Below are 15,000 nucleotides of genomic sequence, written 5' to 3'. Positions count from 1 at the left end.
AATAGTGCTTGGAGATGCTGGGGATTGAACCCAGGACCTCATACATGCAAAGCATGCGCTCTACCACTGAGCTACATCCCCATATTTCAAACAACATTGCTGCTTCTTTGTTTCACAAAAACTAACAATCCGGTCGCATAACACTTTAGAGCATAATTATTTTGCTTAAACTCACATGAAAGTCATTAAATTCTTCTTGGAGATGCTGGGGATTGAACCCAGGACCTCATACATGCAAAGCACGCGCTATACCACTGAGCTAAATCCCCATATTTCAAACAGCATTGTTGCTTATTTGTTTAACAAACACTAACAATCCAGTCGTGTAACACTAGAGCAAAGAAGCAAAATTATTTTGCTTAAACTCACATGAAAGTCATCAAACGGTGCTTGGAGATGCAACCCATGACCTCATACATGCGAAGCATGCGCTCCACCACTGAGCTACATCCCCATATTTCAAACAACATTGCTGCTTCTTTGTATAACAAACACTAACAATCCAGTCGCATAACACTTTAGAGCAAAGAAGCTAAATTATTTTGCTTAAACTCACATGAAAGTCATTAAACTGTTCTTGGAGATGCTGGGGATTGAACCCAGGACCTCATACATGCAAAGCATGCGCTCTACAACTGAGCTAAATCCCCATATTTCGAGCAACATTGCTGCTTCTTTGTTTAACAAACACTAACAATCCAGTCGCATAACACTAGAGCAAAGAGGCAAAATTATTTTGCTTAAACTGACATGAAAGTCATCAAACGGTAATTGGAGATGCTGGGGACTGAACACAGGACCTCATACATGTGAAGCATGCACTCTACCACTGAGGTACATCCCCATATTTCAAACAACATTGCTGCTACTTTGTATTTCAAACACTAACAATCCAGTCGCGTAACACTTTAGAGCAAAGAAGCAAAATTATTTTGCTTAAACTCACATGAAAATCATTAAACAGTTCTTGGAGATGCTGGGGATTGAACCCAGGACCTCATACATGCAAAGCATGCGCTCTATCACTAAGCTACATCCCCATATTTCAAACAACATTACTGCTTCTTTGTTTCACAAATACTAACAATCCAATCATGTAATAGTTTCAAGGAAAGAAGAGAAATTATTTTGCTTAAACTCACATGAAAGTCATTAAACATTTCTTGGAGATGCTGGGGATTGAACCCAGGACCTCATACATGCAAAGCATGTGCTCTACCACTGAGCTACATCCCCATATTTCAAACAACATTGCTGCTTCTTTGTATAACAAACACTAACAATCCAGTCGTGTAACACTAGAGCAAAGAAGCAAAATTATTTTGCTTAAACTCACATGAAAGTCATCAAACGGTGCTTGGAGATATAACCCAGGACCTCATACATGCGAAGCATGCACTCCATCACTGAGCTACATCCCCATATTTCAAACAACATTGCTGCTTCTTTGTTTAACAACACTAACAATCCAGTAGTGTAACACTAGAGCAAAATTATTTTGCTTAAACTCACATGAAAGTCATCAAACAGTTCTTGGTGATGCTGGGGATTGAACCCATGACCTCATACATGCGCTCTACCACTGAGCTACATCCCCATATTTCAATCAACATTGCTGCTTCTTTGATTCACAAACACTAACAATCCAGTCGCATAACACTTTAGAGCAAAGAAGCAAAATTATTTTGCTTAAACTCACATGAAAGTCATTAAACATTTCTTGGAGATGCTGGGGATTGAACCCAGGAACTCATACATGCAAAGCATGCGCTCTACCACTGAGCTACATCCCCATATTTCAAACAACATTGCTGCTTCTTTGATTCACAAACACTAACAATCCAGTCGCATAACACTTTAGAGCAAAAAGAAGCAAAATAATTTTGCTTAAACTCACATGAAAGTCATCAAACGGTAATTGGAGATGCTGGGGACTGAACCCAGGACCTCATACATGCGAAGCATGCGCTCCACCACTGAGCTACATCCCCATATTTCAAACAACATTGCTGCTTCTTTGTATAACAAACACTAACAATCCAGTCGCGTAACACTTTAGAGCAAAGAAGCAAAATAATTTTGCTTAAACTCACATGAAAGTCATTAAACAGTTCTTGGAGATGCTGGGGATTGAACCCAGGACCTCATACATGCGAAAGCATGCGCTCTACCACTGAGCTACATCCCCATATTTCAAACAACATTGCTGCTTCTTTGATTCACAAACACTAACAATCCAGTCGCAGAACACTTTAGAGCAAAGAAGCAAAATAATTTTGCTTAAACTCACATGAAAGTCATTAAACAGTTCTTGGAGATGCTGGGGATTGAACCCAGGACCTCATACATGCAAAGCATGCGCTCTACCACTGAGCTACATCCCCATATTTCAAACAACATTCCTGCTTCTTTGTTTCACAAATACTAACAATCCATTCATGTAACAGTTTCAAGGAATGAAGAGAAATTATTTTGCTTAAACTCACATTAAAGTCATTAAACATTTCTTGGAGATGCTGGGGACTGAACCCAGGACCTCATACATGCAAAGCATGTGCTCTACCACTGAGCTACATCCCCATATTTCAAACAACATTGCTGCTTCTTTGTTTCACAAATACTAACAATCCAGTCGCATAACACTTTAGAGCAAAGAAGCAAAATAATTTTGCTTAAACTCACATGAAAGTCATTAAACAGTTCTTGGAGATGCTGGGGATTGAACCCAAGGACCTCAAACATGCAAAGCATGCGCTCTACCACTGAGCTACATCCCCATATTCCATTAATATTGCTGCTTCTTTATTTTACAAAGACTAACAATCCAGTCATGTAACACTTTCAAGGAAAGAAGAGAAATTATTTTGCTTAAACCTACATGAAACTCATGAAACTCATTAAACAGTGCTTGGAGATGATTTGGAGATGATAGAGATTGAAGGAAGGATCTCATACATGCAAAGCATGCCTATATAGCCATAAAGTTGACAGCTTTTATGTTTCTGTAGTTTGACAAACACTATAACTCCAGTTAGGGAACTAAAGCAAATCTGCTTTGCTTAAATTTGCAGGTAATAGTGCTTGGAGATGCTGGGGATTGAACCCAGGACCTCATACATGCAAAGCATGCGCTCTACCACTGAGCTACATCCCCATATTTTAAACAACATTGCTGCTTCTTTGTATAACAAACACTAACAATCCAGTCGCGTAACACTTTAGAGCAAAGAAGTAAAATTATTTTGCTTAAACTCACATGAAAGTCATTAAACAGTTCTTGGAGATGCTGGGGATTGAACCCAGGACCTCATACATGCGAAGCATGCGCTCTACCACTGAGCTACATCCCCATATTTTGAGCAACATTGCTGCTTCTTTGTTTAACAAACACTAACAATCCAGTCGTGTAACACTAGAGCAAAGAAGCAAAATTATTTTGCTTAAACTCACATGAAAGTCATCAAACGGTAATTGGAGATGCTGGGGACTGAACCCAGGACCTCATACATGCGAAGCATGCGCTCCACCACTGAGCTACATCCCCATATTTCAAACAACATTGCTGCTTCTTTGATTCACAAACACTAACAATCCAGTCGCATAACACTTTAGAGCAAAAAAGCAAAATTATTTTGCTTAAACTCACATGAAAGTCATTAAACATTTCTTGGAGATGCTGGGGATTGAACCCAGGAACTCATACATGCAAAGCATGCGCTCTACCACTGAGCTACATCCCCATATTTCAAACAACATTGCTGCTTCTTTGATTCACAAACACTAACAATCCAGTCGCATAACACTTTAGAGCAAAGAAGCAAAATAATTTTGCTTAAACTCACATGAAAGTCATCAAACGGTAATTGGAGATGCTGGGGACTGAACCCAGGACCTCATACATGCGAAGCATGCGCTCCACCACTGAGCTACATTCCCATATTTCAAACAACATTGCTGCTTCTTTGTATAACAAACACTAACAATCCAGTCGCGTAACACTTTAGAGCAAAGAAGCAAAATAATTTTGCTTAAACTCACATGAAAGTCATTAAACAGTTCTTGGAGATGCTGGGGATTGAACCCAGGACCTCATACATGCAAAGCATGCGCTCTACCACTGAGCTACATCCCCATATTTCAAACAACATTCCTGCTTCTTTGTTTCACAAATACTAACAATCCATTCATGTAACAGTTTCAAGGAATGAAGAGAAATTATTTTGCTTAATCTCACATGAAAGTCATTAAACATTTCTTGGAGATGCTGGGGATTGAACCCAGGACCTCATACATGCAAAGCATGTGCTCTACCACTGAGCTACATCCCCATATTTCAAACAATATTGCTGCTTCTTTGTTTCACAAATACTAACAATCCAGTCATGTAACAATTTCAAAGAAAGAAGAGAAATTATTTTGCTTAAACACATGAAAGTCATTAAACATTTCTTGGAGATGCTGGGGATTGAACCCAGGACTTCTTACATGCAACGCATGCGCTCTACCACTGAGCTACATTCCCATATTCCATTAAAATTGCTGCTTCTTTAGTGAAAGTCACTTTCACTTTCACTATGAGGTCCTGGGGATTGAACCCAGGACCTCATACATGCGAAGCATGCGCTCTACCACTGAGCTACATCCCCATATTTCGATCAACATTGCTGCTTCTTTGTTTAACAAACACTAACAATCCAGTCGTGTAACACTAGAGCAAAGAAGCAAAATTATTTTGCTTAAACTCACATGAAAGTCATCAAACGGTAATTGGAGAATGTGGGGACTGAACCCAGGACCTCATACATGCGAAGCATGCGCTCCACCACTGAGCTACATCCCCATATTTCAAACAACATTGCTGCTTCTTTGTATAACAAACACTAACAATCCAGTCGCGTAACACTTTAGAGCAAAGAAGCAAAATTATTTTGCTTAAACTCACATGAAAGTCATTAAACAGTTCTTGGAGATGCTGGTGATTGAACCCAGGACCTCATACATGCGAAGCATGCGCTCTACCACTGAGCTACATCCCCATATTTCAAACAACATTGCTGCTTCTTTGATTCACAAACACTAAGAATCCAGTCGCATAACACTTTAGAGCAAAGAAGCAAAATAAATTTGCTTAAACTCACATGAAAGTCATTAAACAGTTCTTGGAGATGCTGGGGATTGAACCCAGGACCTCATACATGCAAAGCATGCGCTCTACCACTGAGCTACATCCCCATATTCCATTAATACTGCTGCTTCTTTATTTTACAAACACTAACAATCCAGTCATGTAACACTTTCAAGGAAAGAAGAGAAATTATTTTGCTTAAACCTACATGAAACTCATGAAACTCATTAAACAGTGCTTGGAGATGATTTGGAGATGATAGAGATTGAAGGAAGGATCTCATACATGCAAAGCATGCCTGTATAGCCATAAAGTTGACAGCTTTTATGTTTCTGTTGTTTGACAAACACTATAACTCCAGTTAGGGAACTAAAGCAAATCTGCTTTGCTTAAATTTGCAGGTAATAGTGCTTGGAGATGCTGGGGATTGAACCCAGGACCTCATACATGCAAAGCATGCGCTCTACCACTGAGCTACATCCCCACATTTCAAACAGCATTGCTGCTTCTTTGTTTAACAAACACTAACAATCCAGTCGTGTAACACTAGAGGAAAGAAGCAAAATTATTTTGCTTAAACTCACATGAAAGTCATCAAACGGTGCTTGGAGATGCAACCCAGGACCTCATACATGCGAAGCATGCGCTCCACCACTGAGCTACATCCCCATATTTCAAACAACATTGCTGCTTCTTTGTATAACAAACACTAACAATCCAGTCGCGTAACACTTTAGAGCAAAATTATTTTGCTTAAACTCACATGAAAGTCATCAAACGGTAATTGGAGAAGCTGGGGACTGAACCCAGGACCTCATACATGCGAAGCATGCGCTCCACCACTGAGCTACATCCCCATATTTCAAACAACATTGCTGCTTCTTTGTATATCAAACACTAACAATCCAGTCGCGTAACACTTTAGAGCAAAGAAGCAAAATTATTTTGCTTAAACTCACATGAAAGTCATTAAACAGTTCTTGGAGATGCTGGGGATTGGACCCAGGACCTCATACATGCGCTCTACCACTGAGCTACATCCCCATATTTCAATCAACATTGCTGCTTCTTTGATTCACAAACACTAACAATCCATTCGCATAACACTTTAGAGCCAAGAAGCAAAATTATTTTGCTTAAACTCACATGAAAGTCATTAAACATTTCTTGGAGATGCTGGGGATTGAACCCAGGAACTCATACATGCAAAGCATGCGCTCTACCACTGAGCTACATCCCCATATTTCAAACAACATTGCTGCTTCTTTGATTCACAAACACTAACAATCCAGTCGCATAACACTTTAGAGCAAAGAAGCAAAATAATTTTGCTTAAACTCACATGAAAGTCATTAAACAGTTCTTGGAGATGCTGGGGATTGAACCCAGGACCTCATACATGCAAAGCATGCGCTCTACCACTGAGCTACATCCCCATATTTCAAACAACATTCCTGCTTCTTTGTTTCACAAATACTAACAATCCATTCATGTAACAGTTTCAAGGAATGAAGAGAAATTATTTTGCTTAAACTCACATTAAAGTCATTAAACATTTCTTGGAGATGCTGGGGATTGAACCCAGGACCTCATACATGCAAAGCATGTGCTCTACCACTGAGCTACATCCCCATATTTCAAACAACATTGCTGCTTCTTTGTTTCACAAATACTAACAATCCAGTCGCATAACACTTTAGAGCAAAGAAGCAAAATAATTTTGCTTAAACTCACATGAAAGTCATTAAACAGTTCTTGGAGATGCTGGGGATTGAACCCAAGGACCTCAAACATGCAAAGCATGCGCTCTACCACTGAGCTACATCCCCATATTCCATTAATATTGCTGCTTCTTTATTTTACAAAGACTAACAATCCAGTCATGTAACACTTTCAAGGAAAGAAGAGAAATTATTTTGCTTAAACCTACATGAAACTCATGAAACTCATTAAACAGTGCTTGGAGATGATTTGGAGATGATAGAGATTGAAGGAAGGATCTCATACATGCAAAGCATGCCTATATAGCCATAAAGTTGACAGCTTTTATGTTTCTGTAGTTTGACAAACACTATAACTCCAGTTAGGGAACTAAAGCAAATCTGCTTTGCTTAAATTTGCAGGTAATAGTGCTTGGAGATGCTGGGGATTGAACCCAGGACCTCATACATGCAAAGCATGCGCTCTACCACTGAGCTACATCCCCATATTTTAAACAACATTGCTGCTTCTTTGTATAACAAACACTAACAATCCAGTCGCGTAAAACTTTAGAGCAAAGAAGTAAAATTATTTTGCTTAAACTCACATGAAAGTCATTAAACAGTTCTTGGAGATGCTGGGGATTGAACCCAGGACCTCATACATGCGAAGCATGCGCTCTACCACTGAGCTACATCCCCATATTTCGAGCAACATTGCTGCTTCTTTGTTTAACAAACACTAACAATCCAGTCGTGTAACACTAGAGCAAAGAAGCAAAATTATTTTGCTTAAACTCACATGAACGTCATCAAACGGTAATTGGAGATGCTGGGGACTGAACCCAGGACCTCATACATGCGAAGCATGCGCTCCACCACTGAGCTACATCCCCATATTTCAAACAACATTGCTGCTTCTTTGATTCACAAACACTAACAATCCAGTCGCATAACACTTTAGAGCAAAAAAGCAAAATTATTTTGCTTAAACTCACATGAAAGTCATTAAACATTTCTTGGAGATGCTGGGGATTGAACCCAGGAACTCATACATGCAAAGCATGCGCTCTACCACTGAGCTACATCCCCATATTTCAAACAACATTGCTGCTTCTTTGATTCACAAACACTAACAATCCAGTCGCATAACACTTTAGAGCAAAGAAGCAAAATAATTTTGCTTAAACTCACATGAAAGTCATCAAACGGTAATTGGAGATGCTGGGGACTGAACCCAGGACCTCATACATGCGAAGCATGCGCTCCACCACTGAGCTACATTCCCATATTTCAAACAACATTGCTGCTTCTTTGTATAACAAACACTAACAATCCAGTCGCGTAACACTTTAGAGCAAAGAAGCAAAATAATTTTGCTTAAACTCACATGAAAGTCATTAAACAGTTCTTGGAGATGCTGGGGATTGAACCCAGGACCTCATACATGCAAAGCATGCGCTCTACCACTGAGCTACATCCCCATATTTCAAACAACATTCCTGCTTCTTTGTTTCACAAATACTAACAATCCATTCATGTAACAGTTTCAAGGAATGAAGAGAAATTATTTTGCTTAATCTCACATGAAAGTCATTAAACATTTCTTGGAGATGCTGGGGATTGAACCCAGGACCTCATACATGCAAAGCATGTGCTCTACCACTGAGCTACATCCCCATATTTCAAACAATATTGCTGCTTCTTTGTTTCACAAATACTAACAATCCAGTCATGTAACAATTTCAAAGAAAGAAGAGAAATTATTTTGCTTAAACACATGAAAGTCATTAAACATTTCTTGGAGATGCTGGGGATTGAACCCAGGACTTCTTACATGCAACGCATGCGCTCTACCACTGAGCTACATCCCCATATTCCATTAAAATTGCTGCTTCTTTAGTGAAAGTCACTTTCACTTTCACTATGAGGTCCTGGGGATTGAACCCAGGACCTCATACATGCGAAGCATGCGCTCTACCACTGAGCTACATCCCCATATTTCGATCAACATTGCTGCTTCTTTGTTTAACAAACACTAACAATCCAGTCGTGTAACACTAGAGCAAAGAAGCAAAATTATTTTGCTTAAACTCACATGAAAGTCATCAAACGGTAATTGGAGAATGTGGGGACTGAACCCAGGACCTCATACATGCGAAGCATGCGCTCCACCACTGAGCTACATCCCCATATTTCAAACAACATTGCTGCTTCTTTGTATAACAAACACTAACAATCCAGTCGCGTAACACTTTAGAGCAAAGAAGCAAAATTATTTTGCTTAAACTCACATGAAAGTCATTAAACAGTTCTTGGAGATGCTGGTGATTGAACCCAGGACCTCATACATGCGAAGCATGCGCTCTACCACTGAGCTACATCCCCATATTTCAAACAACATTGCTGCTTCTTTGATTCACAAACACTAAGAATCCAGTCGCATAACACTTTAGAGCAAAGAAGCAAAATAAATTTGCTTAAACTCACATGAAAGTCATTAAACAGTTCTTGGAGATGCTGGGGATTGAACCCAGGACCTCATACATGCAAAGCATGAGCTCTACCACTGAGCTACGTCCCCATATTCCATTAATACTGCTGCTTCTTTATTTTACAAACACTAACAATCCAGTCATGTAACACTTTCAAGGAAAGAAGAGAAATTATTTTGCTTAAACCTACATGAAACGCATGAAACTCATTAAACAGTGCTTGGAGATGATTTGGAGATGATAGAGATTGAAGGAAGGATCTCATACATGCAAAGCATGCCTATATAGCCATAAAGTTGACAGCTTTTATGTTTCTGTTGTTTGACAAACACTATAACTCCAGTTAGGGAACTAAAGCAAATCTGCTTTGCTTAAATTTGCAGGTAATAGTGCTTGGAGATGCTGGGGATTGAACCCAGGACCTCATACATGCAAAGCATGCGCTCTACCACTGAGCTACATCCCCACATTTCAAACAGCATTGCTGCTTCTTTGTTTAACAAACACTAACAATCCAGTCGTGTAACACTAGAGGAAAGAAGCAAAATTATTTTGCTTAAACTCACATGAAAGTCATCAAACGGTAATTGGAGATGCAACCCAGGACCTCATACATGCGAAGCATGCGCTCCACCACTGAGCTACATCCCCATATTTCAAACAACATTGCTGCTTCTTTGTATAACAAACACTAACAATCCAGTCGCGTAACACTTTAGAGCAAAGAAGCAAAATTATTTTGCTTAAACTCACATGAAAGTCATCAAACGGTAATTGGAGAAGCTGGGGACTGAACCCAGGACCTCATACATGCGAAGCATGCGCTCCACCACTGAGCTACATCCCCATATTTCAAACAACATTGCTGCTTCTTTGTATATCAAACACTAACAATCCAGTCGCGTAACACTTTAGAGCAAAGAAGCAAAATTATTTTGCTTAAACTCACATGAAAGTCATTAAACAGTTCTTGGAGATGCTGGGGATTGGACCCAGGACCTCATACATGCGCTCTACCACTGAGCTACATCCCCATATTTCAATCAACATTGCTGCTTCTTTGATTCACAAACACTAACAATCCAGTCGCATAACACTTTAGAGCCAAGAAGCAAAATTATTTTGCTTAAACTCACATGAAAGTCATTAAACATTTCTTGGAGATGCTGGGGATTGAACCCAGGAACTCATACATGCAAAGCATGCGCTCTACCACTGAGCTACATCCCCATATTTCAAACAACATTGCTGCTTCTTTGATTCACAAACACTAACAATCCAGTCGCATAACACTTTAGAGCAAAGAAGCAAAATAATTTTGCTTAAACTCACATGAAAGTCATCAAACGGTAATTGGAGATGCTGGGGACTGAACCCAGGACCTCATACATGCGAAGCATGCGCTCCACCACTGAGCTACATCCCCATATTTCAAACAACATTGCTGCTTCTTTGTATAACAAACACTAACAATCCAGTCGCGTAACACTTTAGAGCAAAGAAGCAAAATAATTTTGCTTAAACTCACATGAAAGTCATTAAACAGTTCTTGGAGATGCTGGGGATTGAACCCAGGACCTCATACATGCGAAAGCATGCGCTCTACCACTGAGCTACATCCCCATATTTCAAACAACATTGCTGCTTCTTTGATTCACAAACACTAACAATCCAGTCGCAGAACACTTTAGAGCAAAGAAGCAAAATAATTTTGCTTAAACTCACATGAAAGTCATTAAACAGTTCTTGGAGATGCTGGGGATTGAACCCAGGACCTCATACATGCAAAGCATGCGCTCTACCACTGAGCTACATCCCCATATTTTAAACAACATTCCTGCTTCTTTGTTTCACAAATACTAACAATCCATTCATGTAACAGTTTCAAGGAATGAAGAGAAATTATTTTGCTTAAACTCACATGAAAGTCATTAAACATTTCTTGGAGATGCTGGGGATTGAACCCAGGACCTCATACATGCAAAGCATGTGCTCTACCACTGAGCTACATCCCCATATTTCAAACAACATTGCTGCTTCTTTGTTTCACAAATACTAACAATCCAGTCGCATAACACTTTAAAGCAAAGAAGCAAAATAATTTTGCTTAAACTCACATGAAAGTCATTAAACAGTTCTTGGAGATGCTGGGGATTGAACCCAAGGACCTCAAACATGCAAAGCATGCGCTCTACCACTGAGCTACATCCCCATATTCCATTAATATTGCTGCTTCTTTATTTTACAAAGACTAACAATCCAGTCATGTAACACTTTCAAGGAAAGAAGAGAAATTATTTTGCTTAAACCTACATGAAACTCATTAAACAGTGCTTGGAGATGATTTGGAGACGATAGAGATTGAAGGAAGGATCTCATACATGCAAAGCATGCCTATATAGCCATAAAGTTGACAGCTTTTATGTTTCTGTAGTTTGACAAACACTATAACTCCAGTTAGGGAACTAAAGCAAATCTGCTTTGCTTAAATTTGCAGGTAATAGTGCTTGGAGATGCTGGGGATTGAACCCAGGACCTCATACATGCAAAGCATGCGCTCTACCACTGAGCTACATCCCCATATTTTAAACAACATTGCTGCTTCTTTGTATAACAAACACTAACAATCCAGTCGCGTAACACTTTAGAGCAAAGAAGTAAAATTATTTTGCTTAAACTCACATGAAAGTCATTAAACAGTTCTTGGAGATGCTGGGGATTGAACCCAGGACCTCATACATGCGAAGCATGCGCTCTACCACTGAGCTACATCCCCATATTTCGAGCAACATTGCTGCTTCTTTGTTTAACAAACACTAACAATCCAGTCGTGTAACACTAGAGCAAAGAAGCAAAATTATTTTGCTTAAACTCACATGAAAGTCATCAAACGGTAATTGGAGATGCTGGGGACTGAACCCAGGACCTCATACATGCGAAGCATGCGCTCCACCACTGAGCTACATCCCCATATTTCAAACAACATTGCTGCTTCTTTGATTCACAAACACTAACAATCCAGTCGCATAACACTTTAGAGCAAAAAAGCAAAATTATTTTGCTTAAACTCACATGAAAGTCATTAAACATTTCTTGGAGATGCTGGGGATTGAACCCAGGAACTCATACATGCAAAGCATGCGCTCTACCACTGAGCTACATCCCCATATTTCAAACAACATTGCTGCTTCTTTGATTCACAAACACTAACAATCCAGTCGCATAACACTTTAGAGCAAAGAAGCAAAATAATTTTGCTTAAACTCACATGAAAGTCATCAAACGGTAATTGGAGATGCTGGGGACTGAACCCAGGACCTCATACATGCGAAGCATGCGCTCCACCACTGAGCTACATTCCCATATTTCAAACAACATTGCTGCTTCTTTGTATAACAAACACTAACAATCCAGTCGCGTAACACTTTAGAGCAAAGAAGCAAAATAATTTTGCTTAAACTCACATGAAAGTCATTAAACAGTTCTTGGAGATGCTGGGGATTGAACCCAGGACCTCATACATGCAAAGCATGCGCTCTACCACTGAGCTACATCCCCATATTTCAAACAACATTCCTGCTTCTTTGTTTCACAAATACTAACAATCCATTCATGTAACAGTTTCAAGGAATGAAGAGAAATTATTTTGCTTAATCTCATATGAAAGTCATTAAACATTTCTTGGAGATGCTGGGGATTGAACCCAGGACCTCATACATGCAAAGCATGTGCTCTACCACTGAGCTACATCCCCATATTTCAAACAATATTGCTGCTTCTTTGTTTCACAAATACTAACAATCCAGTCATGTAACAATTTCAAAGAAAGAAGAGAAATTATTTTGCTTAAACACATGAAAGTCATTAAACATTTTTTGGAGATGCTGGGGATTGAACCCAGGACTTCTTACATGCAACGCATGCGCTCTACCACTGAGCTACATCCCCATATTCCATTAAAATTGCTGCTTCTTTAGTGAAAGTCACTTTCACTTTCACTATGAGGTCCTGGGGATTGAACCCAGGACCTCATACATGCGAAGCATGCACTCTACCACTGAGCTACATCCCCATATTTCGATCAACATTGCTGCTTCTTTGTTTAACAAACACTAACAATCCAGTCGTGTAACACTAGAGCAAAGAAGCAAAATTATTTTGCTTAAACTCACATGAAAGTCATCAAACGGTAATTGGAGAATGTGGGGACTGAACCCAGGACCTCATACATGCGAAGCATGCGCTCCACCACTGAGCTACATCCCCATATTTCAAACAACATTGCTGCTTCTTTGTATAACAAACACTAACAATCCAGTCGCATAACACTTTAGAGCAAAGAAGCAAAATAAATTTGCTTAAACTCACATGAAAGTCATTAAACAGTTCTTGGAGATGCTGGGGATTGAACCCAGGACCTCATACATGCAAAGCATGCGCTCTACCACTGAGCTACATCCCCATATTCCATTAATACTGCTGCTTCTTTATTTTACAAAGACTAACAATCCAGTCATGTAACACTTTCAAGGAAAGAAGAGAAATTATTTTGCTTAAACCTACATGAAACTCATGAAACTCATTAAACAGTGCTTGGAGATGATTTGGAGATGATAGAGATTGAAGGAAGGATCTCATACATGCAAAGCATGCCTATATAGCCATAAAGTTGACAGCTTTTATGTTTCTGTTGTTTGACAAACACTATAACTCCAGTTAGGGAACTAAAGCAAATCTGCTTTGCTTAAATTTGCAGATAATAGTGCTTGGAGATGCTGGGGATTGAACCCAGGACCTCATACATGCAAAGCATGCGCTCTACCACTGAGCTACATCCCCATATTTCAAACAACATTGCTGCTTCTTTGTATAACAAACACTAACAATCCAGTCGCGTAACACTTTAGAGCAAAGAAGCAAAATAATTTTGCTTAAACTCACATGAATGTCATTAAACAGTTCTTGGAGATGCTGGGGATTGAACCCTGGACCTCATACATGCAAAGCATGCGCTCTACCACTGAGCTACATCCCCATATTTCAAACAACATTGCTGCTTCTTTGTTTCACAAACACTAACAACCCAGTCGCATAACACTTTAGAGCAAAATTATTTTGCTTAAACTCACATGAAAGTCATTAAATTCTTCTCGGAGATGCTGGGGATTGAACCCAGGACCTCATACATGCAAAGCATGCGCTCTACCACTGAGCTACATCCCCATATTTCAAATAGCATTGCTGCTTCTTTGTTTAACAAACACTAACAATCCAGTCGTGTAACACTAGAGGAAAGAAGCAAAATTATTTTGCTTAAACTCACATGAAAGTCATCAAACGGTGCTTGGAGATGCAACCCAGGACCTCATACATGCGAAGCATGCGCTCCACCACTGAGCTACATCCCCATATTTCAAACAACATTGCTGCTTCTTTGTATAACAAACACTAACAATCCAGTCGCGTAACACTTTAGAGCAAAGAAGCAAAATTATTTTGCTTAAACTCACATGAAAGTCATCAAACGGTAATTGGAGAAGCTGGGGACTGAACCCAGGACCTCATACATGCGAAGCATGCGCTCCACCACTGAGCTAAATCCCCATATTTCAAACAACATTGCTGCTTCTTTGTATAACAAACACTAACAATCCAGTCGCGTAACACTTTAGAGCAAAGA

General features: G+C 39.5%; 56 non-coding genes across 56 annotated transcripts; all 56 read right to left on the bottom strand.

The window, feature by feature from the left end:
• Positions 1-9: 9 nt before the first annotated feature.
• Positions 10-81, bottom strand: trnaa-ugc (transfer RNA alanine (anticodon UGC)). The gene has a single exon. It is a non-coding gene; the product is annotated as a tRNA-Ala (tRNA).
• A 497-nt stretch (positions 82-578) lies between these two features.
• On the bottom strand, positions 579-650 carry trnaa-ugc (transfer RNA alanine (anticodon UGC)). Its single transcript has one exon. It is a non-coding gene; the product is annotated as a tRNA-Ala (tRNA).
• Positions 651-968: 318 nt separating this feature from the next.
• On the bottom strand, positions 969-1,040 carry trnaa-ugc (transfer RNA alanine (anticodon UGC)). The gene has a single exon. It is a non-coding gene; the product is annotated as a tRNA-Ala (tRNA).
• Positions 1,041-1,164: 124 nt separating this feature from the next.
• On the bottom strand, positions 1,165-1,236 carry trnaa-ugc (transfer RNA alanine (anticodon UGC)). Its single transcript has one exon. It is a non-coding gene; the product is annotated as a tRNA-Ala (tRNA).
• A 485-nt stretch (positions 1,237-1,721) lies between these two features.
• On the bottom strand, positions 1,722-1,793 carry trnaa-ugc (transfer RNA alanine (anticodon UGC)). Its single transcript has one exon. It is a non-coding gene; the product is annotated as a tRNA-Ala (tRNA).
• A 126-nt stretch (positions 1,794-1,919) lies between these two features.
• trnaa-cgc (transfer RNA alanine (anticodon CGC)) lies at positions 1,920-1,991 on the bottom strand. The gene has a single exon. It is a non-coding gene; the product is annotated as a tRNA-Ala (tRNA).
• A 321-nt stretch (positions 1,992-2,312) lies between these two features.
• Positions 2,313-2,384, bottom strand: trnaa-ugc (transfer RNA alanine (anticodon UGC)). The gene has a single exon. It is a non-coding gene; the product is annotated as a tRNA-Ala (tRNA).
• A 124-nt stretch (positions 2,385-2,508) lies between these two features.
• On the bottom strand, positions 2,509-2,580 carry trnaa-ugc (transfer RNA alanine (anticodon UGC)). Its single transcript has one exon. It is a non-coding gene; the product is annotated as a tRNA-Ala (tRNA).
• Positions 2,581-2,704: 124 nt separating this feature from the next.
• Positions 2,705-2,777, bottom strand: trnaa-ugc (transfer RNA alanine (anticodon UGC)). Its single transcript has one exon. It is a non-coding gene; the product is annotated as a tRNA-Ala (tRNA).
• A 305-nt stretch (positions 2,778-3,082) lies between these two features.
• trnaa-ugc (transfer RNA alanine (anticodon UGC)) lies at positions 3,083-3,154 on the bottom strand. Its single transcript has one exon. It is a non-coding gene; the product is annotated as a tRNA-Ala (tRNA).
• A 124-nt stretch (positions 3,155-3,278) lies between these two features.
• trnaa-cgc (transfer RNA alanine (anticodon CGC)) lies at positions 3,279-3,350 on the bottom strand. The gene has a single exon. It is a non-coding gene; the product is annotated as a tRNA-Ala (tRNA).
• Positions 3,351-3,472: 122 nt separating this feature from the next.
• Positions 3,473-3,544, bottom strand: trnaa-cgc (transfer RNA alanine (anticodon CGC)). Its single transcript has one exon. It is a non-coding gene; the product is annotated as a tRNA-Ala (tRNA).
• Positions 3,545-3,668: 124 nt separating this feature from the next.
• Positions 3,669-3,740, bottom strand: trnaa-ugc (transfer RNA alanine (anticodon UGC)). Its single transcript has one exon. It is a non-coding gene; the product is annotated as a tRNA-Ala (tRNA).
• Positions 3,741-3,864: 124 nt separating this feature from the next.
• trnaa-cgc (transfer RNA alanine (anticodon CGC)) lies at positions 3,865-3,936 on the bottom strand. The gene has a single exon. It is a non-coding gene; the product is annotated as a tRNA-Ala (tRNA).
• Positions 3,937-4,060: 124 nt separating this feature from the next.
• trnaa-ugc (transfer RNA alanine (anticodon UGC)) lies at positions 4,061-4,132 on the bottom strand. The gene has a single exon. It is a non-coding gene; the product is annotated as a tRNA-Ala (tRNA).
• Positions 4,133-4,256: 124 nt separating this feature from the next.
• On the bottom strand, positions 4,257-4,328 carry trnaa-ugc (transfer RNA alanine (anticodon UGC)). The gene has a single exon. It is a non-coding gene; the product is annotated as a tRNA-Ala (tRNA).
• A 246-nt stretch (positions 4,329-4,574) lies between these two features.
• On the bottom strand, positions 4,575-4,647 carry trnaa-cgc (transfer RNA alanine (anticodon CGC)). The gene has a single exon. It is a non-coding gene; the product is annotated as a tRNA-Ala (tRNA).
• Positions 4,648-4,964: 317 nt separating this feature from the next.
• trnaa-cgc (transfer RNA alanine (anticodon CGC)) lies at positions 4,965-5,036 on the bottom strand. Its single transcript has one exon. It is a non-coding gene; the product is annotated as a tRNA-Ala (tRNA).
• A 124-nt stretch (positions 5,037-5,160) lies between these two features.
• On the bottom strand, positions 5,161-5,232 carry trnaa-ugc (transfer RNA alanine (anticodon UGC)). Its single transcript has one exon. It is a non-coding gene; the product is annotated as a tRNA-Ala (tRNA).
• A 305-nt stretch (positions 5,233-5,537) lies between these two features.
• On the bottom strand, positions 5,538-5,609 carry trnaa-ugc (transfer RNA alanine (anticodon UGC)). Its single transcript has one exon. It is a non-coding gene; the product is annotated as a tRNA-Ala (tRNA).
• A 301-nt stretch (positions 5,610-5,910) lies between these two features.
• On the bottom strand, positions 5,911-5,982 carry trnaa-cgc (transfer RNA alanine (anticodon CGC)). Its single transcript has one exon. It is a non-coding gene; the product is annotated as a tRNA-Ala (tRNA).
• Positions 5,983-6,293: 311 nt separating this feature from the next.
• trnaa-ugc (transfer RNA alanine (anticodon UGC)) lies at positions 6,294-6,365 on the bottom strand. The gene has a single exon. It is a non-coding gene; the product is annotated as a tRNA-Ala (tRNA).
• A 124-nt stretch (positions 6,366-6,489) lies between these two features.
• On the bottom strand, positions 6,490-6,561 carry trnaa-ugc (transfer RNA alanine (anticodon UGC)). Its single transcript has one exon. It is a non-coding gene; the product is annotated as a tRNA-Ala (tRNA).
• Positions 6,562-6,685: 124 nt separating this feature from the next.
• trnaa-ugc (transfer RNA alanine (anticodon UGC)) lies at positions 6,686-6,757 on the bottom strand. Its single transcript has one exon. It is a non-coding gene; the product is annotated as a tRNA-Ala (tRNA).
• Positions 6,758-6,881: 124 nt separating this feature from the next.
• trnaa-ugc (transfer RNA alanine (anticodon UGC)) lies at positions 6,882-6,954 on the bottom strand. The gene has a single exon. It is a non-coding gene; the product is annotated as a tRNA-Ala (tRNA).
• Positions 6,955-7,259: 305 nt separating this feature from the next.
• Positions 7,260-7,331, bottom strand: trnaa-ugc (transfer RNA alanine (anticodon UGC)). The gene has a single exon. It is a non-coding gene; the product is annotated as a tRNA-Ala (tRNA).
• Positions 7,332-7,455: 124 nt separating this feature from the next.
• Positions 7,456-7,527, bottom strand: trnaa-cgc (transfer RNA alanine (anticodon CGC)). Its single transcript has one exon. It is a non-coding gene; the product is annotated as a tRNA-Ala (tRNA).
• A 122-nt stretch (positions 7,528-7,649) lies between these two features.
• Positions 7,650-7,721, bottom strand: trnaa-cgc (transfer RNA alanine (anticodon CGC)). Its single transcript has one exon. It is a non-coding gene; the product is annotated as a tRNA-Ala (tRNA).
• A 124-nt stretch (positions 7,722-7,845) lies between these two features.
• trnaa-ugc (transfer RNA alanine (anticodon UGC)) lies at positions 7,846-7,917 on the bottom strand. Its single transcript has one exon. It is a non-coding gene; the product is annotated as a tRNA-Ala (tRNA).
• A 124-nt stretch (positions 7,918-8,041) lies between these two features.
• On the bottom strand, positions 8,042-8,113 carry trnaa-cgc (transfer RNA alanine (anticodon CGC)). Its single transcript has one exon. It is a non-coding gene; the product is annotated as a tRNA-Ala (tRNA).
• Positions 8,114-8,237: 124 nt separating this feature from the next.
• On the bottom strand, positions 8,238-8,309 carry trnaa-ugc (transfer RNA alanine (anticodon UGC)). The gene has a single exon. It is a non-coding gene; the product is annotated as a tRNA-Ala (tRNA).
• A 124-nt stretch (positions 8,310-8,433) lies between these two features.
• trnaa-ugc (transfer RNA alanine (anticodon UGC)) lies at positions 8,434-8,505 on the bottom strand. The gene has a single exon. It is a non-coding gene; the product is annotated as a tRNA-Ala (tRNA).
• Positions 8,506-8,627: 122 nt separating this feature from the next.
• trnaa-ugc (transfer RNA alanine (anticodon UGC)) lies at positions 8,628-8,699 on the bottom strand. The gene has a single exon. It is a non-coding gene; the product is annotated as a tRNA-Ala (tRNA).
• Positions 8,700-8,751: 52 nt separating this feature from the next.
• On the bottom strand, positions 8,752-8,824 carry trnaa-cgc (transfer RNA alanine (anticodon CGC)). The gene has a single exon. It is a non-coding gene; the product is annotated as a tRNA-Ala (tRNA).
• Positions 8,825-9,141: 317 nt separating this feature from the next.
• On the bottom strand, positions 9,142-9,213 carry trnaa-cgc (transfer RNA alanine (anticodon CGC)). The gene has a single exon. It is a non-coding gene; the product is annotated as a tRNA-Ala (tRNA).
• A 124-nt stretch (positions 9,214-9,337) lies between these two features.
• Positions 9,338-9,409, bottom strand: trnaa-ugc (transfer RNA alanine (anticodon UGC)). Its single transcript has one exon. It is a non-coding gene; the product is annotated as a tRNA-Ala (tRNA).
• Positions 9,410-9,714: 305 nt separating this feature from the next.
• trnaa-ugc (transfer RNA alanine (anticodon UGC)) lies at positions 9,715-9,786 on the bottom strand. Its single transcript has one exon. It is a non-coding gene; the product is annotated as a tRNA-Ala (tRNA).
• A 309-nt stretch (positions 9,787-10,095) lies between these two features.
• trnaa-cgc (transfer RNA alanine (anticodon CGC)) lies at positions 10,096-10,167 on the bottom strand. The gene has a single exon. It is a non-coding gene; the product is annotated as a tRNA-Ala (tRNA).
• A 311-nt stretch (positions 10,168-10,478) lies between these two features.
• On the bottom strand, positions 10,479-10,550 carry trnaa-ugc (transfer RNA alanine (anticodon UGC)). Its single transcript has one exon. It is a non-coding gene; the product is annotated as a tRNA-Ala (tRNA).
• A 124-nt stretch (positions 10,551-10,674) lies between these two features.
• On the bottom strand, positions 10,675-10,746 carry trnaa-cgc (transfer RNA alanine (anticodon CGC)). The gene has a single exon. It is a non-coding gene; the product is annotated as a tRNA-Ala (tRNA).
• A 321-nt stretch (positions 10,747-11,067) lies between these two features.
• Positions 11,068-11,139, bottom strand: trnaa-ugc (transfer RNA alanine (anticodon UGC)). The gene has a single exon. It is a non-coding gene; the product is annotated as a tRNA-Ala (tRNA).
• Positions 11,140-11,263: 124 nt separating this feature from the next.
• trnaa-ugc (transfer RNA alanine (anticodon UGC)) lies at positions 11,264-11,335 on the bottom strand. Its single transcript has one exon. It is a non-coding gene; the product is annotated as a tRNA-Ala (tRNA).
• A 124-nt stretch (positions 11,336-11,459) lies between these two features.
• trnaa-ugc (transfer RNA alanine (anticodon UGC)) lies at positions 11,460-11,532 on the bottom strand. The gene has a single exon. It is a non-coding gene; the product is annotated as a tRNA-Ala (tRNA).
• A 296-nt stretch (positions 11,533-11,828) lies between these two features.
• Positions 11,829-11,900, bottom strand: trnaa-ugc (transfer RNA alanine (anticodon UGC)). The gene has a single exon. It is a non-coding gene; the product is annotated as a tRNA-Ala (tRNA).
• A 124-nt stretch (positions 11,901-12,024) lies between these two features.
• trnaa-cgc (transfer RNA alanine (anticodon CGC)) lies at positions 12,025-12,096 on the bottom strand. Its single transcript has one exon. It is a non-coding gene; the product is annotated as a tRNA-Ala (tRNA).
• A 122-nt stretch (positions 12,097-12,218) lies between these two features.
• trnaa-cgc (transfer RNA alanine (anticodon CGC)) lies at positions 12,219-12,290 on the bottom strand. The gene has a single exon. It is a non-coding gene; the product is annotated as a tRNA-Ala (tRNA).
• Positions 12,291-12,414: 124 nt separating this feature from the next.
• Positions 12,415-12,486, bottom strand: trnaa-ugc (transfer RNA alanine (anticodon UGC)). The gene has a single exon. It is a non-coding gene; the product is annotated as a tRNA-Ala (tRNA).
• A 124-nt stretch (positions 12,487-12,610) lies between these two features.
• Positions 12,611-12,682, bottom strand: trnaa-cgc (transfer RNA alanine (anticodon CGC)). The gene has a single exon. It is a non-coding gene; the product is annotated as a tRNA-Ala (tRNA).
• Positions 12,683-12,806: 124 nt separating this feature from the next.
• On the bottom strand, positions 12,807-12,878 carry trnaa-ugc (transfer RNA alanine (anticodon UGC)). Its single transcript has one exon. It is a non-coding gene; the product is annotated as a tRNA-Ala (tRNA).
• Positions 12,879-13,002: 124 nt separating this feature from the next.
• Positions 13,003-13,074, bottom strand: trnaa-ugc (transfer RNA alanine (anticodon UGC)). The gene has a single exon. It is a non-coding gene; the product is annotated as a tRNA-Ala (tRNA).
• A 122-nt stretch (positions 13,075-13,196) lies between these two features.
• trnaa-ugc (transfer RNA alanine (anticodon UGC)) lies at positions 13,197-13,268 on the bottom strand. Its single transcript has one exon. It is a non-coding gene; the product is annotated as a tRNA-Ala (tRNA).
• A 52-nt stretch (positions 13,269-13,320) lies between these two features.
• Positions 13,321-13,393, bottom strand: trnaa-cgc (transfer RNA alanine (anticodon CGC)). Its single transcript has one exon. It is a non-coding gene; the product is annotated as a tRNA-Ala (tRNA).
• Positions 13,394-13,710: 317 nt separating this feature from the next.
• trnaa-ugc (transfer RNA alanine (anticodon UGC)) lies at positions 13,711-13,782 on the bottom strand. The gene has a single exon. It is a non-coding gene; the product is annotated as a tRNA-Ala (tRNA).
• A 305-nt stretch (positions 13,783-14,087) lies between these two features.
• On the bottom strand, positions 14,088-14,159 carry trnaa-ugc (transfer RNA alanine (anticodon UGC)). The gene has a single exon. It is a non-coding gene; the product is annotated as a tRNA-Ala (tRNA).
• Positions 14,160-14,283: 124 nt separating this feature from the next.
• On the bottom strand, positions 14,284-14,355 carry trnaa-ugc (transfer RNA alanine (anticodon UGC)). The gene has a single exon. It is a non-coding gene; the product is annotated as a tRNA-Ala (tRNA).
• Positions 14,356-14,471: 116 nt separating this feature from the next.
• Positions 14,472-14,543, bottom strand: trnaa-ugc (transfer RNA alanine (anticodon UGC)). The gene has a single exon. It is a non-coding gene; the product is annotated as a tRNA-Ala (tRNA).
• Between the last annotated feature and the right edge of the window lie 457 nt (positions 14,544-15,000).

Source organism: Carassius carassius, chromosome 17 (assembly GCF_963082965.1).
Source record: "Carassius carassius chromosome 17, fCarCar2.1, whole genome shotgun sequence".
Taxonomy (NCBI): domain Eukaryota; kingdom Metazoa; phylum Chordata; class Actinopteri; order Cypriniformes; family Cyprinidae; genus Carassius; species Carassius carassius.
Note: the sequence above shows the minus strand (reverse complement) of the source record. Positions and strands in the feature narration are given on the sequence as shown.